Here is a 12,536-nt window from a genome sequence, read left to right as displayed (position 1 = left end):
TATCTTATTATAACCCAAAACAAAGACTCATTTCCCATCTTCTCAAAAAATGCTGGGAGATGGTCTATTTTGGAGCTCTGGACTTCCAGCCAGAGGGAGACAAAGACCCACTCTCTGTCCCTCAGACATGTCAGTACCTGAGTGCCCAGGCATCTCAAGAAATGCATGTTAAAACCACAATCAGATACCATTTTACAGCCATAAGTTAGAGAAAATGGAAACATGACCATAGCAAGTGTTGGCAAGGATGTGGAATTCTTATAGACAAGAAGTCGGTGTAGGAAGGTGGCAGTTTGTGTGGTGGACAGAATGATGGCTTCAGAGTCATTCATTCAACAAATATTTATTGAGCACCTACTAGGTGCCAGGCGCTATTCTTGGTGCTGGGAATGCAGCAGAGAGTAAGACAGACAAAATGCCTTGCCATGGAACTGATGTTCTCATGGATAAGCGTGAACCACACACAAAATAAGTAAGTCAAAGAGTATGTTAGATAATGAGAGGTGCTAGAGAGAAAAAGAAGGAAAGAAGGAGCAATTGGGGTAGTAGGAAAGAATTGCAAGTGTCAACAGGGCTGTCAGAGAAGGGTCAATGAGATGACTCCTGGGTAGAGACTTTAAAAGGAAACAAGCCTATGTGGATATTTGAGGAAGAGTATTCCAGGCAGGGGGAACAACAGCCAGTGCAAAGACCCTGTGGTAAGAGCATGTCTGGTCTGCTTAAGGAAGAGTCAGGGGGCCTGTATAACTCAACTACAGTGAGCAAGGAGATGAATTGCAGGACAGAGAGAGAACATCTGGGGCTTATAACCAGAGTAAGACTTTTGGCTTTTACTGTAGGGGAGTCACAGGAGAACTTTGAGTAGCATTCCTCAGGCTGCTGGGTTGAGAACAGACTATAAGGTGGAAGGGAGTGGGGAGGACATAATCAGGGAGACCCAGGAAGAGGCTATTGCAATAGTCCAGGTAAAAGGTGATGGTGCGTGGACCAGGTGGGAGCAGCGGGCTCCCCAGCAGGCATGGGGAAGAGAAGGGAGGTACTAAGTATATTTTAAAAGTAGAATCAGTGACACATAGACACCATGGAATACTAGGCAGCCATTAAAAAGCATGAGTTCATGTCCTTTGCAGAGACATGGATGAAGCTGGAAATCATCATTCTCAGCAAACAAACACAAGAACAGAAAACCAAACACCACATGTTCTCACTCATAAGTGGGAGCTGAACAATGAGAACACACGGACACAGGGAGGGGAACATCATACACTGGGGCCTGTCGGGGGTGGGGTCTAGGGGAGGGATACCATTAGGAGAAAAACCTAATGTAGATGACGGATTGATGTGTGCAGCAAACCACCATGGTTTGTGTATACCTATGTAACAAAACTGCACGTTCTACACATGTACCCCAGAACTTAAAGTATAATAAAATTAATTAATTAATTAACTAAATAAAAGTAGAATCAATAGACTATACTGACTCCAAATAAAACTGAGTTCGAATCCCAGCTCATAGGCATATCACCTACCTTTGGTGAGCCTCAGTTTCCTCACCTGTAAAATGGGGATAATCATTCCCAACAGGGCTATGGATGAGAAGGCAAGTGAGCTGGTGCACAGTGAATCAAAGCTGCTATTAGTGGCAGTAGTAGTAGTTATTTATTTATTTATTTTAAGACAGGGTCTCGCTCTGTTGCCTAAGCTGGAGTGCAGTGGCGCGATCATAGCTCACTGCAATCTCCACCTCCTGGGCTCAGGTGATCCTCCCACCTCAGCCTCCCCAGTAGCTGGGACTATAGGCACACACCACCACACCCAGCTAATTTTTGTATTTTTAGTAGAGATGGGGTTTCACCATTTTGTCCAGGCTTGTCTTGAACTCCCGACCTCAAGTGATTCTCCCACCTTGGCCTCCCAAATTGCTGGGATTACGGGCGTCAGCCAACTCGCCTGGCCGCTATTATCATTTTTATCGTCTGCCTCAGCCAGTGTCCCTCTCCCAGTGGCTCTGCAAACCACCCCACAAAGACTTGCAGAGGCCACCAGGGGTCATGGAGCTATGTTCTAGTGTGGAAAGGGAAATGGGTCTGATTGGAGATGGACTCTAAGATGTTGATGTCACCAGCAACATGCAAACAAGCATCACAGGCATGGGAGGGGACTGGCCTGCCTATGACCCATCCTCAGCCAGAGGCCAGGAGCAGTCACTGCCTGTCTTCCTTCCCACTCTCCAGCCTCAGCCTCTCTCTTCCTTGCCCATCTCCTCTCCTCCCTGCACTAACTGCAGCCTCTTATTCTTTTTTTTTTTTTATAGACAGAGCCTAGCTCTGTTGCCCAGGCTGGAGTGCAGTGGCGCGATCTTGGCTCACTGCAACCTCCAGCTCCCAGATTCAAGCAATTCTCCTGCCTCGGCCTCCCAAAGTCCTGGGATTACAGGCATGAGCCACTGCGCCCGGCCAGCCTCTTGTTCTTGATGGAGAAGGTTCAAGCTGCATCTGACGGCCTTGAAGATGTAGGAAAAACAAAATAATTATGACCTGCCTTTCCTAGCGTCTTTCAGCAAGAGAACCAAAGTGCCTTCCAACGTTAATGAGGCTGCTGAGCTTCCCAGCTGCCAAGCAAGTGGAGCAGGTCACAAACAGAGCTGGGGACAGAGCTGTCAGGGTCTCTCTTCCTGCTGCCTTTGAGAGGCCTCCAGGAGGAATAGCAGCTAAATCTGAGAAATATCTGTCCAGTTCCAAAAGGAAAAATGAATCTATGCTTTGGGTCACTTCTTTCAATGCTAGTAAAATGCAATACAGAAAAGAGAAGCCAGAAAATCTTAAAATGTTGTGAAAGGAATCTTACATAATTAAACTGATTACCAGCAATCAGCTTATCCACTTCTGCCACAGTCAAGCTGGAAATCAGCAGCATGTCATTCAGGCGATCAACAAACACTCACTGTCATTTCTCATGTCACTCAGACATGCTCTTTCTTTCTTTCTTTCTTTCTTTTCTTTTCTTTTTTTTTTTTTTTTTTGAGATAGAGTCTCACTGTGTCACCCAGGATAGAGTGTAGCTCACTGCAACTTCTGCCTCCCAGGTTCAAGCGATTATCTTGCCTCAGCCTCCCGAGTAGCTGAGATTACAGGCATGTGCCAATACACCCGGCTAATTTTTGTATTTTTAGTAGAGATGGGGTTTCACCTTGTTGGCCAGGCTGGTCTCAAACTCCTGGACTCAAGTGATCCACCCACCTCAGCCTCCCAAAGTGCTGGGATTATAGGGGTGAGCCACCGCACCCAGCCTAGACATGCTCTTTCTGACCTCTCTATTTAAAATAGCATCCCACTGCCCACCCTCCACCATCTCCACCCTTCTGTGTTCTCTTACCCTACTTTGTCTTCTTGTACTTATTACTATGCCAAATTAGGATTGTTTACCTGTTTTCTCACTATTTCCTTCCTCACCTGAAAATAAACCTCATGTCTCCCTTATCTGTGGCTCTGCTCCGGCACCTAGCATAGCGTCTCACACATCGTAGGCCCTCAGTACATATTTGTTGCATGAGCGAATGAGAAAGTGAATGAAGGAAGAAAGGAACAGCACTTTGAGGTAGGCGGGACTGATATATCGATGTCATTTAACAGCTGAAGAAACACGCTCAGCCACACTGAAGCCAATAGCCCAAGGAGGAGAAGGGAAAGGGACTAACAGGAATGCCTGCTGTGTGCCAGGGACTGCGCCACGTGTATTGCACAGGTTCTCTCATCTGAACCTGCTAACAACCCATGAAGAAGTCAGGGTTACCCATATATTATGGATGACTAGCAAAGTTCAGAAACTGCCTTGTGGTAGAGAGAATAACACCCCCCCACCCCCCACGAGATATCCACATCCTAATCCTTGGAACCTGTGAATATGTTACTTTACATGGTGCAAAGGGTAATTATGGTTGCAGATAGAATTAAGTTTGTTGGCTGGATGCAGTGACTCATACCTGTAATCTCAGCACTTTGGGAGGCCAAGGTGGGAGGATCACTTGAGCCCAGGAGTTTGAGACCAGCCTGGGCAACACAGAGAAACCCCGTCTCTACAAAACAACAACAACAAGAACAACAACAACAAACAAACAAAAAAATTAGCCAGGCTTGATTTTGCACACCTGTAGTCCCAGCTACTTGGGCGGCTGAGGCAAGAGCATTGCTTGAGCAAAGGAAATGGAGGCTGCCGTGAGCCATGATTGTACCACTGCACTCCAGCCTGGGCGACAGAGTGAAACAAAAGAACTTTTTAAAAATTAAACAGAATTAAGTTTGCTAACCTTAAAATACAGAAATTATCCTGGATTATCTGGGTGGACTCAGTGTAATCACAAGGATCCTTTAAAGATTGAAGAGCACTTGGGAGGCTGAGATGGGAAGATCACTTGAGCCCAGGAGGTCGAGGCTGCAGTGAACCATGATCGTGCCACTGCACTCCAGCCTGGGCAACAGAGTGAGACTCTGTCTCAAAATACATATATATATTTTGAAGAGGGAGGCAGAGTCAAAGGAATGCAACATGAGAAAGACTAAACCAGCTATTACTGGCTTTGAAGGTTGAAGGGGCCATGAGCCAAAGAATGCAGGCATCCTCTAAGACAGGGGTCCCCAACCCCCAGGCCACCGGTTGGTACTGTCTGTGGCCTCTTAGGAACCAGGCCACACAGCAGGAGGCAAGCAGCAGGCAAGTGAGCAAAGCTTCATCTGTATTTATAGCCACTCCCCATCTCTCACATTACCGCCTGAGCTCCGCCTCCTGTCAGATCAGCTGCGGCATTAGATTCTCATAGGAGCACAAACCCTATCGTGAACTGCTCATGCAAGGGATCTAGCTTGTGCACTCCTTATGAAAATCGAATGCCTGATGATCTGTCACTGTCTCCCATCACTCCCAGATGGGACCATCTACTTGCAGAAAAACAAGCTCAGGGCTCCCACTGATTCTACATTATGGTGAGTTGTATAATTATTTCATTATACATTACAATGTAATAATAATAGAAATAAAGTGCACAATAAATGTAATATACTTGAATCATCCTGAAACCATCCCCTACACCATCACCATCCCGCGGAAAAACTGTCTTCCATGAAACCAGTCCCTGGTGCCAAAAAGGTTGGGGACCACTGCTCTAAGAAGCTGAAGAAGGCAAGGAAACAGATTCTCCCCCTAAAGGCTCCAAAAAGTGGACTGGGCGCAGTGGCTCGTGCCTGTAATCCTAGCACCTTGGGAGGACAAGGTGGGTGGATCACCTGAGGTCAGGAGTTTGAGACCAGCCTGACCAACATGGTGAAACCCTGTCTACTAAAAAATACAAAATTAGCCAGGCATGGTGGCACACACCTGTAATCCCAGCTACCTGGGATTACAGCTGAGGCAGGAGAATCCCTTGAACCTGGGAGGCAGAGGTTGCAGTGAACTGAGATCACACCACTGTACTCCAGCCTAGGCAACAGAGCAAGACTCTGTCTCAAAAAAAAAAAAAAAAAAGACTCCAAAAAGCAATGCAGCTTTTTGACACCTTGATTTTTGCCTATTGACTTTAGCCCATTGCGGTTCTGACTTTCAGAACTGTCAGATAATGAATCTGTGGTTTTTAAGCCCGAGTTTGTGGTCATTCATTACAGCAGCCATGGAAGACAAGCACACACTTCCCCATCGCAGAGGAGTAAGTGATTGCGATTAGACCCACAGATGATTGACTGCTTTCCAAGGGCACATGCTCAGCTCTCAGAGGGACTATCCTGTCCCGAGCTGAGTGAGCAGCAGAGACATGACCCCTCCTGGCCACGACTGATTGCACCTGGGAGGGACAGCCAAACCAAAATAGGTCAAATAGGCCGGGCTCAGTAGCTCACGCCTGTAATCCCAGCACTTTGGGAGGCTGAGGCAGGCGGATCACTTGAGGTCAGGAGTTCAAAACCAACCTGGCCAACATGGGAAAACCTCGTCTCTAAAAATAAAAAAATAGCCGGGTGTGGTGGCATGCACCTGTAGTCGCAGCTACTAGGGAGGCTGAGGCAGGAGAATCGCTTGAACCCAACAGGCAGAGATTGCAGTGAGCCAAAATCACACCACTACACTCCAGCCTTGGTGACAGAACAAGACTCCATCTCAAAAAAAACAAAAACAAAAACAAAAAACATCAAACAGCATCTCTCCTTCCTGGGGAATTTGGAATTGAGACAAAAGCCCCAACTGAGTTTCTGTTTAGAGCATCCTCGGGCCAAATCTGGCTTGTGAATAGGATTTACTGGACTCATACAGCATTTTAAAACTATTTTTATTTGTTTTAACTAGTTGCCAATATGTTTTAATCTTGAAATTTCATAATTTCAGATTCTGGATTGCCTACTTCTCTTCCAAGTTCAGAGCCCCCGCCACTAGGAGCCCACACTCCTGCACGGCAATAATTGGCCAGAGCTGAGTGGTTAAAAGGGGGTTTGTACTTTCCTCTTGGTCCCATGAACCACAACATCTCATTCGCTTCCCAAGACCCGGTATCCATGAACATCGTCCCTCAGGTTTAAGCTATGGTGTACCTTTCAGCAGGGAAATGTCTCTTATACCCACACGTGGCAGCTGTCTTCCCTTTGCCCCTCCACACCCCTCTCTGGCTTCCCCATCCTGCCCAAGGACTGCATGAATGGGCTCTCTGGATTTCAATTGGGTTTGGCCAATGGGCAATGCCAGCAGGAGATCCAGGGCATGAAGAGTGTGCTGTCAGGTTATTTATTTGACTGGCTCTCAGTGGGGTTGCTGAGGACTGACTGCAACTCTCCAAGGAAGGCCACATCTGCTGTCCAGGCAGCCCTCTCCAACCACCCACGGCTTCTGGATTCCAGAACCACTCCCATCCCTATCCTTTTGGGCATAGGAATGGTGACAGCTCTTTCAGAACTAGCCCTGGGGTACTGGCCCTGTGGCTTCCCACAGCTGATCCATGCCTTAGTAAACAGTCCCTGTGTTAACCCTGCCTCCTCGGGGCATCCTAATGAGGATTTGTCATCTATTTCCTGACTGATATGCCATGTTCCTATCAAGAAAAGGAGACTGGTCAGCCACAGTGGCTCATGCCTCTAATCCCCTCACTTTGGGAGGCCAAGGCAGGAGGATCTTTTGAGCCCAGGAGTTCAAGACCAGCCTGGGCAACATGGTGGGACCCTGTCTCTACAAAAAATCTTAAAAATTAGCTGGGCATGGTGGTGCACATCTGTAGTTCCAGCTACTCAGGAGGCTGAGGTGGGAAGATCGCTTAAGCCCAGGAGGTCAAGGCTGCAGTGAGCTATGATCGTGCCACTGCATTCCAGACTGGGTAACAGAGCGAGATCTTGTCTCTTAAAAGGAAAGAAAAGGGAACTGAGAAGGCCCTGTGAGTTTCTCTCCACTGTTGTTCCCGTTGACATCACCTGCCTGACAAAGGTTCTAAGTTTGAGATCCCCATGTTGTATCTCTTTCAAGTCCTTGAGGAAAGCCCGTGAAGCCACTCTGTTGTTAGATGCATAGAAGAGTAGAGATAGAGAGGAGAGACGCCCTGATCCTCAGCAGCTTCTCAGTCCTGGCTCCTGTTCCTCAAGAGGACTGGCCATACTTCCACCCTCCTGGGTCCATGAGCCACCCCTACGGATACCACCACCACCACCACAGAGACTCCTTGGGCTCAAGCCAGTGTCAGAGTGAGTTTCTCTTTTTTTTTTTTTTGAGACGGAGTCTTGCTCTGTCACCCAGGCTAGAGTGCAGTGAGCAATCTTGGCTCACTGCAACCTCCACCTCCTCAGTTCAAGCAATTCTCCCTGCCTCAGCCTCTCGAGTAGCTGAGATTGCAGGTGCCCGCCAACATGCCCAGCTAATTTTATATTTTTAGTAGAGATGGGGTTTCACCATGTTGGCCAGGCTGGTCTTGAACTCCTGACCTGAGGTGATCTGCCCGTCTTAGCCTCCCAAAGTGCTGGGATTACAGGAGTGAGCCACCACGCCCGGCTGGGTTTTTCTTTCTTGCTGCCAAAAGACCCCTAGCTGCAGAAAAGCCTAGATAAGACCTCAGGTGGGATTGATACTTGTCTTCTCTCTACACAGCTTCCATTTCCTTTTTGATTTGAGGAATTGCCCTGCCCCTTTTGCTACAGACGAGCAGGCTGTCAATTTTGGTGCCAGGCCCACACTGCCCTGGGGACTGCTCTTTAAAGGGTCCTGCTTGGCCTCTGGCCATGTGGGTAAAGCGTTTGTGGGGTCCCAGGGATGCGCCCACCCTGAGTCCATGCCCCTCCTTCTAGAGCTCATCCAGGTACCCAGGACTCCTGCTTCAGGGCCAGCCTGGGCCCCTTTCCCAGGTCGTCCTCCAAAGAGTGACCCATGCCACCACTGTGGGCATCTTAAGACCTGAGAAGTGGCCAACGGACAGCCATTTGGGGAGTTAGAAAACAGAGCTTGAACACAGGGGCTGGGGGTCCACACCCCAGCCTCTCAGAGTGTAGGACAGAACCAAGGGTTAGAAGAGAAGGCAGAGTGGACCATAAACCAAGGCTGGCCCCTCCCAAGTCACCACATGCTGGTCGATAACTCTGAGGACTCCAAGATTCTAATTCAAACCTGGCCTTCCAGGTCCTTATTCACGTATATGTGCCAAGGTAGGACGACAGATCATACTTCATCTAATAGTTTATCTGGTTGCTTTATCACTTGTAGACAAGTGGTGTAAAGGCTTCCTTTTGTACTCTTGCTCTGAGTGCCACAAATGTGGGGGGTGCGGCTGCAAGGTACCTCCACCACCCCAAGGCAAGAAGCAGGCATGGAACCCAAGCTTGGCCAATTGGATGCCCCCTGCCTACAATCTACTTCCTAAACCTTTGGCTTAACCAAAAGTGAACAGGTTTCCATTTCTTGCAACCAAAGAACACTAACAGGTCTGCTCAGCCCCAAAGCCCATTTTTCTTTCCATTAGAAAAGGAGGGGCTGGACACGGTGGCTCACGCCTGTAATCCCAGCACTTTGGGAGGCTGAAGTGGGCTGATCACCTAAGGTCGGGAGTTCGAGACCAGCCTGACCAACATGGAGAAACCCCATCTGTACTAAAAATACAAAATTAGCCGAGCGTGGTGGTGCATGCCTGTAATCCCAGCTACTCGGGAGGCTGAGGCAGGAGAACCGCTTGAACCCAGGAGGCGGAGTTTGCAGTGAGCCGAGATCGTGCCATTGCTCTCCAGCCTGGGCAACAAGAGTGAAACTCCGTCTCAAAAAAAAAAATTTTTTTTAAGTGGGGGTAAATACATACTAGGTCTGTATCCATTAAAGATAGAGGATACAGAGAGGGAGAAAGAGAGGATGGGAAGGCATCCTCAGGTATATCTCAGGAGGAGGTATCCAGAGACCGAGTTGGTCCCACTCCTTCCTCCCTACCCTTAGACCTACTTCTTATCCCCATCCTCTACCCCTCTTTCCCCTACCCCCACTGACCCAGGGCAAATTTCGCATTAAGATCCACTGAGTCATGAGGCCAGGCGTGGTGGGAGCTTATGCTTATAATCCCAACACTGTGGGAGGCCCTGTCTCTACAAAAGAATTTAAAAATCAGCCAGGCATGGTGGCACGCACCTGTAGTCCCAGCTACTTGGGAGGCCGAGCCAGGAGAATCTCTTGAGCCCAGGAGGTTGAGGTTGCAGTGAGCCAAGATGGCACCATTGCACTCCACCCTGAGCAACAGAGTGAGACCATGTCTCAAAAAAAAGATCCACTGAGTTGCATAAAAATGTTGCACATTCAGCTCCAGTCTCCACCCTCAAATGCATCAAACCAGACAAGACAAAAACATTTTTTTCACTAGAAATCATCAAAGCCTCCACACTTGATCCTCTGTCTTCTGTAAATATTTCTATCTCATCCCCTAAAAGTGATCTCACTGAATGAATGAATAATAATCTGAAGAGAGAACTGAGGGCTGATTTACATCATTTCAAAGAGAGCTTCTATTATGCAAAATTATTATTCAAATTATGCAAACATCATCCTCTCAACTGGATGAACTTGCTCCAGCTGGGAGCCGACCATTCTCTGCGGGGCAGCAGGAGGGAGGAAGAGAGATTATGAGACACTAGAGTGGGTGGAGGATACTGGAGGCTGGGAATGGCCCACGGAAGAGGTCGGTCTTTGTGCAGTAAGTTTGCTCCTGCATCAATTTCTCACTTGAAATATGCAAAAATTTCAGTCAGGCTTGGTGGCTCATGCCTATAATCCCAGCACTTTGGGAGGCTGAGGTGGGCAGATCACTTGAGGTCAGGAGTTCGAGGCCAGCCTGGCCAACATGGTGAAACTCCATCTCTACTAAAAATGCAAAAATTAGCCAAGCATGGTGGTGGGTGCCTGTAGTCCCAACTACTCAGGAGGCTGAGGCAGGAGAATTGCTTGAATCCGGGAAGCAGAGGTTGCAGTGAGCTAAGATTGCGCCATTGCACTCCAGCCTGGGCAACAGACAGAGACTCTGTCTCATAAAGAAAGAAAGAGAGAGAGAGAGAGAGAAAGAGAGAAGGAAGGAATGAAGGAAGGAGGGAAGGAAGGGAGGGAGGGAGGGGGAGGGAGGGGAGGGGAAGGGAAGGGAAGGAAGGAAAGAAGGAAAGGAAGGAAGGAAGAAAAAAGAAAGAAAGAAAGAAAGAAAGAAAGAAAGAAAGAAAGAAAGAAAGAAAGAAAATATGCAAAAATCTTAGTCATTTCCCTTAAATTACAGTAATTAAATCCTTCAGATGTTGTGGCTGTAGATCAAGAATACCTGTGCCCTCCGTCTCCCTCTCGCCCTCCCTCTCCCTCTCCCTCTCCGTCTCCCTCTCATGCCGAACCGAAGCTGGACTGTGCTGCTGCCATCTCGGCTCACTGCAACCTCCCTGCCTGATTCTCCTGCCTCAGCCTGCCCAGTGCCTGCGATTGCAGGCACGCGCCACCACGCCTGACTGATTTTCGTATTTTTTTGGTGGAGACGGGGTTTCACTGTGTTGGCCGGGTTGGTCTCCAGCTCCTAACCGCGAGTGATCCGCCAGCCTCGGCCTCCCGAGGTGCCGGGATTGCAGATGGAGTCTGGTTCACTCAGTGCTCAATGGTGCCCAGGCTGGAATGCAGTGGCGTGATCTCCACTTGCTACAACCTCCACCTCCCAGCCGCCTGCCTTGGCCTCCCAAAGTGCCAAGAGTGCAGCCTCTGCCCGGCCGCCACCCCGTCTGGGAAGTGAGGAGCGTCTCTGCCTGGCCGCCCAACGTCTGGGATGTGAGGAGCCCCTCTGCCTGGCTGCCCAGTCTGGAAAGTGAGGAGCGTCTCTCCCCGGCCACCATCCCATCTAGGAAGTGAGGAGCGCCTCTTCCCGGCCGCAATCCCATCTAGGAAGTGAGGAGCGTCTCTGCCCAGCCGCCCATCGTCTGAGATGTGGGGAGCGCCTCTGCCCCGCCGCCCCGTCTGGGATGTGAGGAGCGCCTCTGCCCGGCCGCGACCCCATCTGGGAGGTGAGGAGCGTCTCTGCCTGGCCCCCCATCTGAGAAGTGAGGAGACCCTCCACCCGGCAGCCGCCCGTCTGAGAAGTGAGGAGCCCCTCCGCCCAGCAACCACCCCGTCTGGGAAGTGAGGAGCGTCTCTGCCCGGCAGCCACCCCGTCCAGGAGGGAGGTGGGGGTCAGCCCCCACCAGGCCAGCCGCCCCGTCCAGGAGGGAGGTGGGGGGGTCAGCCCCCTGCCCGGCCAGCCACCCCATCCGAGACGGAGGTGGGGGGGTCAGCCCCCGGCCCGGCCAGCCGTCCTGTCCGGGAGGTGAGGGGTGCCTCTGCCCAGCCGCCCATACTGGGAAGTGAGGAGCCCCTCTGCCCGGCCAGCCGCCCCGTCCGGGAGGGAGGTGGGGGGTCAGCCCCATGCCCGGCCAGCCGCCCCGTCCGAGATGGAGGTGGGGGGGTCAGCCCCCCGCCCGGCCAGCCGTCCCGTCGGGGAGGTGAGGGGCGCCTCTGCCCGGCCGCCCCTACTGGGAAGTGAGGAGCCCCTCTGCCCGGCCAGCCGCCCCGTCCGGGAGGTGAGGGGCGCCTCTGCCCGGCCGCCCCTACTGGGAAGTGAGGAGCCCCTCTGCCCGGCCAGCCGCCCCGTCCGGGAGGTGAAGGGCGCCTCTGCCCGGCCGCCCCTACTGGGAAGTGAGGAGCCCCTCTGCCCGGCCGCCACCCCGTCTGGGAGGTGTACCCAACAGCTCATTGAGAACGGGCCATGATGACAATGGCGGTTTTGTGGAATAGAAAGGGGGGAAAGGTGGGGAAAAGATTGAGAAATCGGATGGTTGCCGTGTCTGTGTAGAAAGAAGTAGACATGGGAAACTTTTCATTTTGTTCTGTACTAAGAAAAATTCTCCGGCCTTGGGATCCTGTTGATCTGTGACCTTACCCCTAACCCTGTGCTCTCTGAAACATGTGCTGTGTCCACTCAGGGTTAAATGGATTAAGGGCGGTGCAAGATGTGCTTTGATAAACAGATGCTTGAAGGCAGCATGCTCGTTAAGAGT

The sequence above is a fragment of the Gorilla gorilla genome, chromosome 10, assembly GCF_029281585.2.
Source record: "Gorilla gorilla gorilla isolate KB3781 chromosome 10, NHGRI_mGorGor1-v2.1_pri, whole genome shotgun sequence".
Classification (NCBI taxonomy): Eukaryota; Metazoa; Chordata; class Mammalia; order Primates; family Hominidae; genus Gorilla; species Gorilla gorilla.
This window is presented reverse-complemented; position numbering follows the sequence as displayed.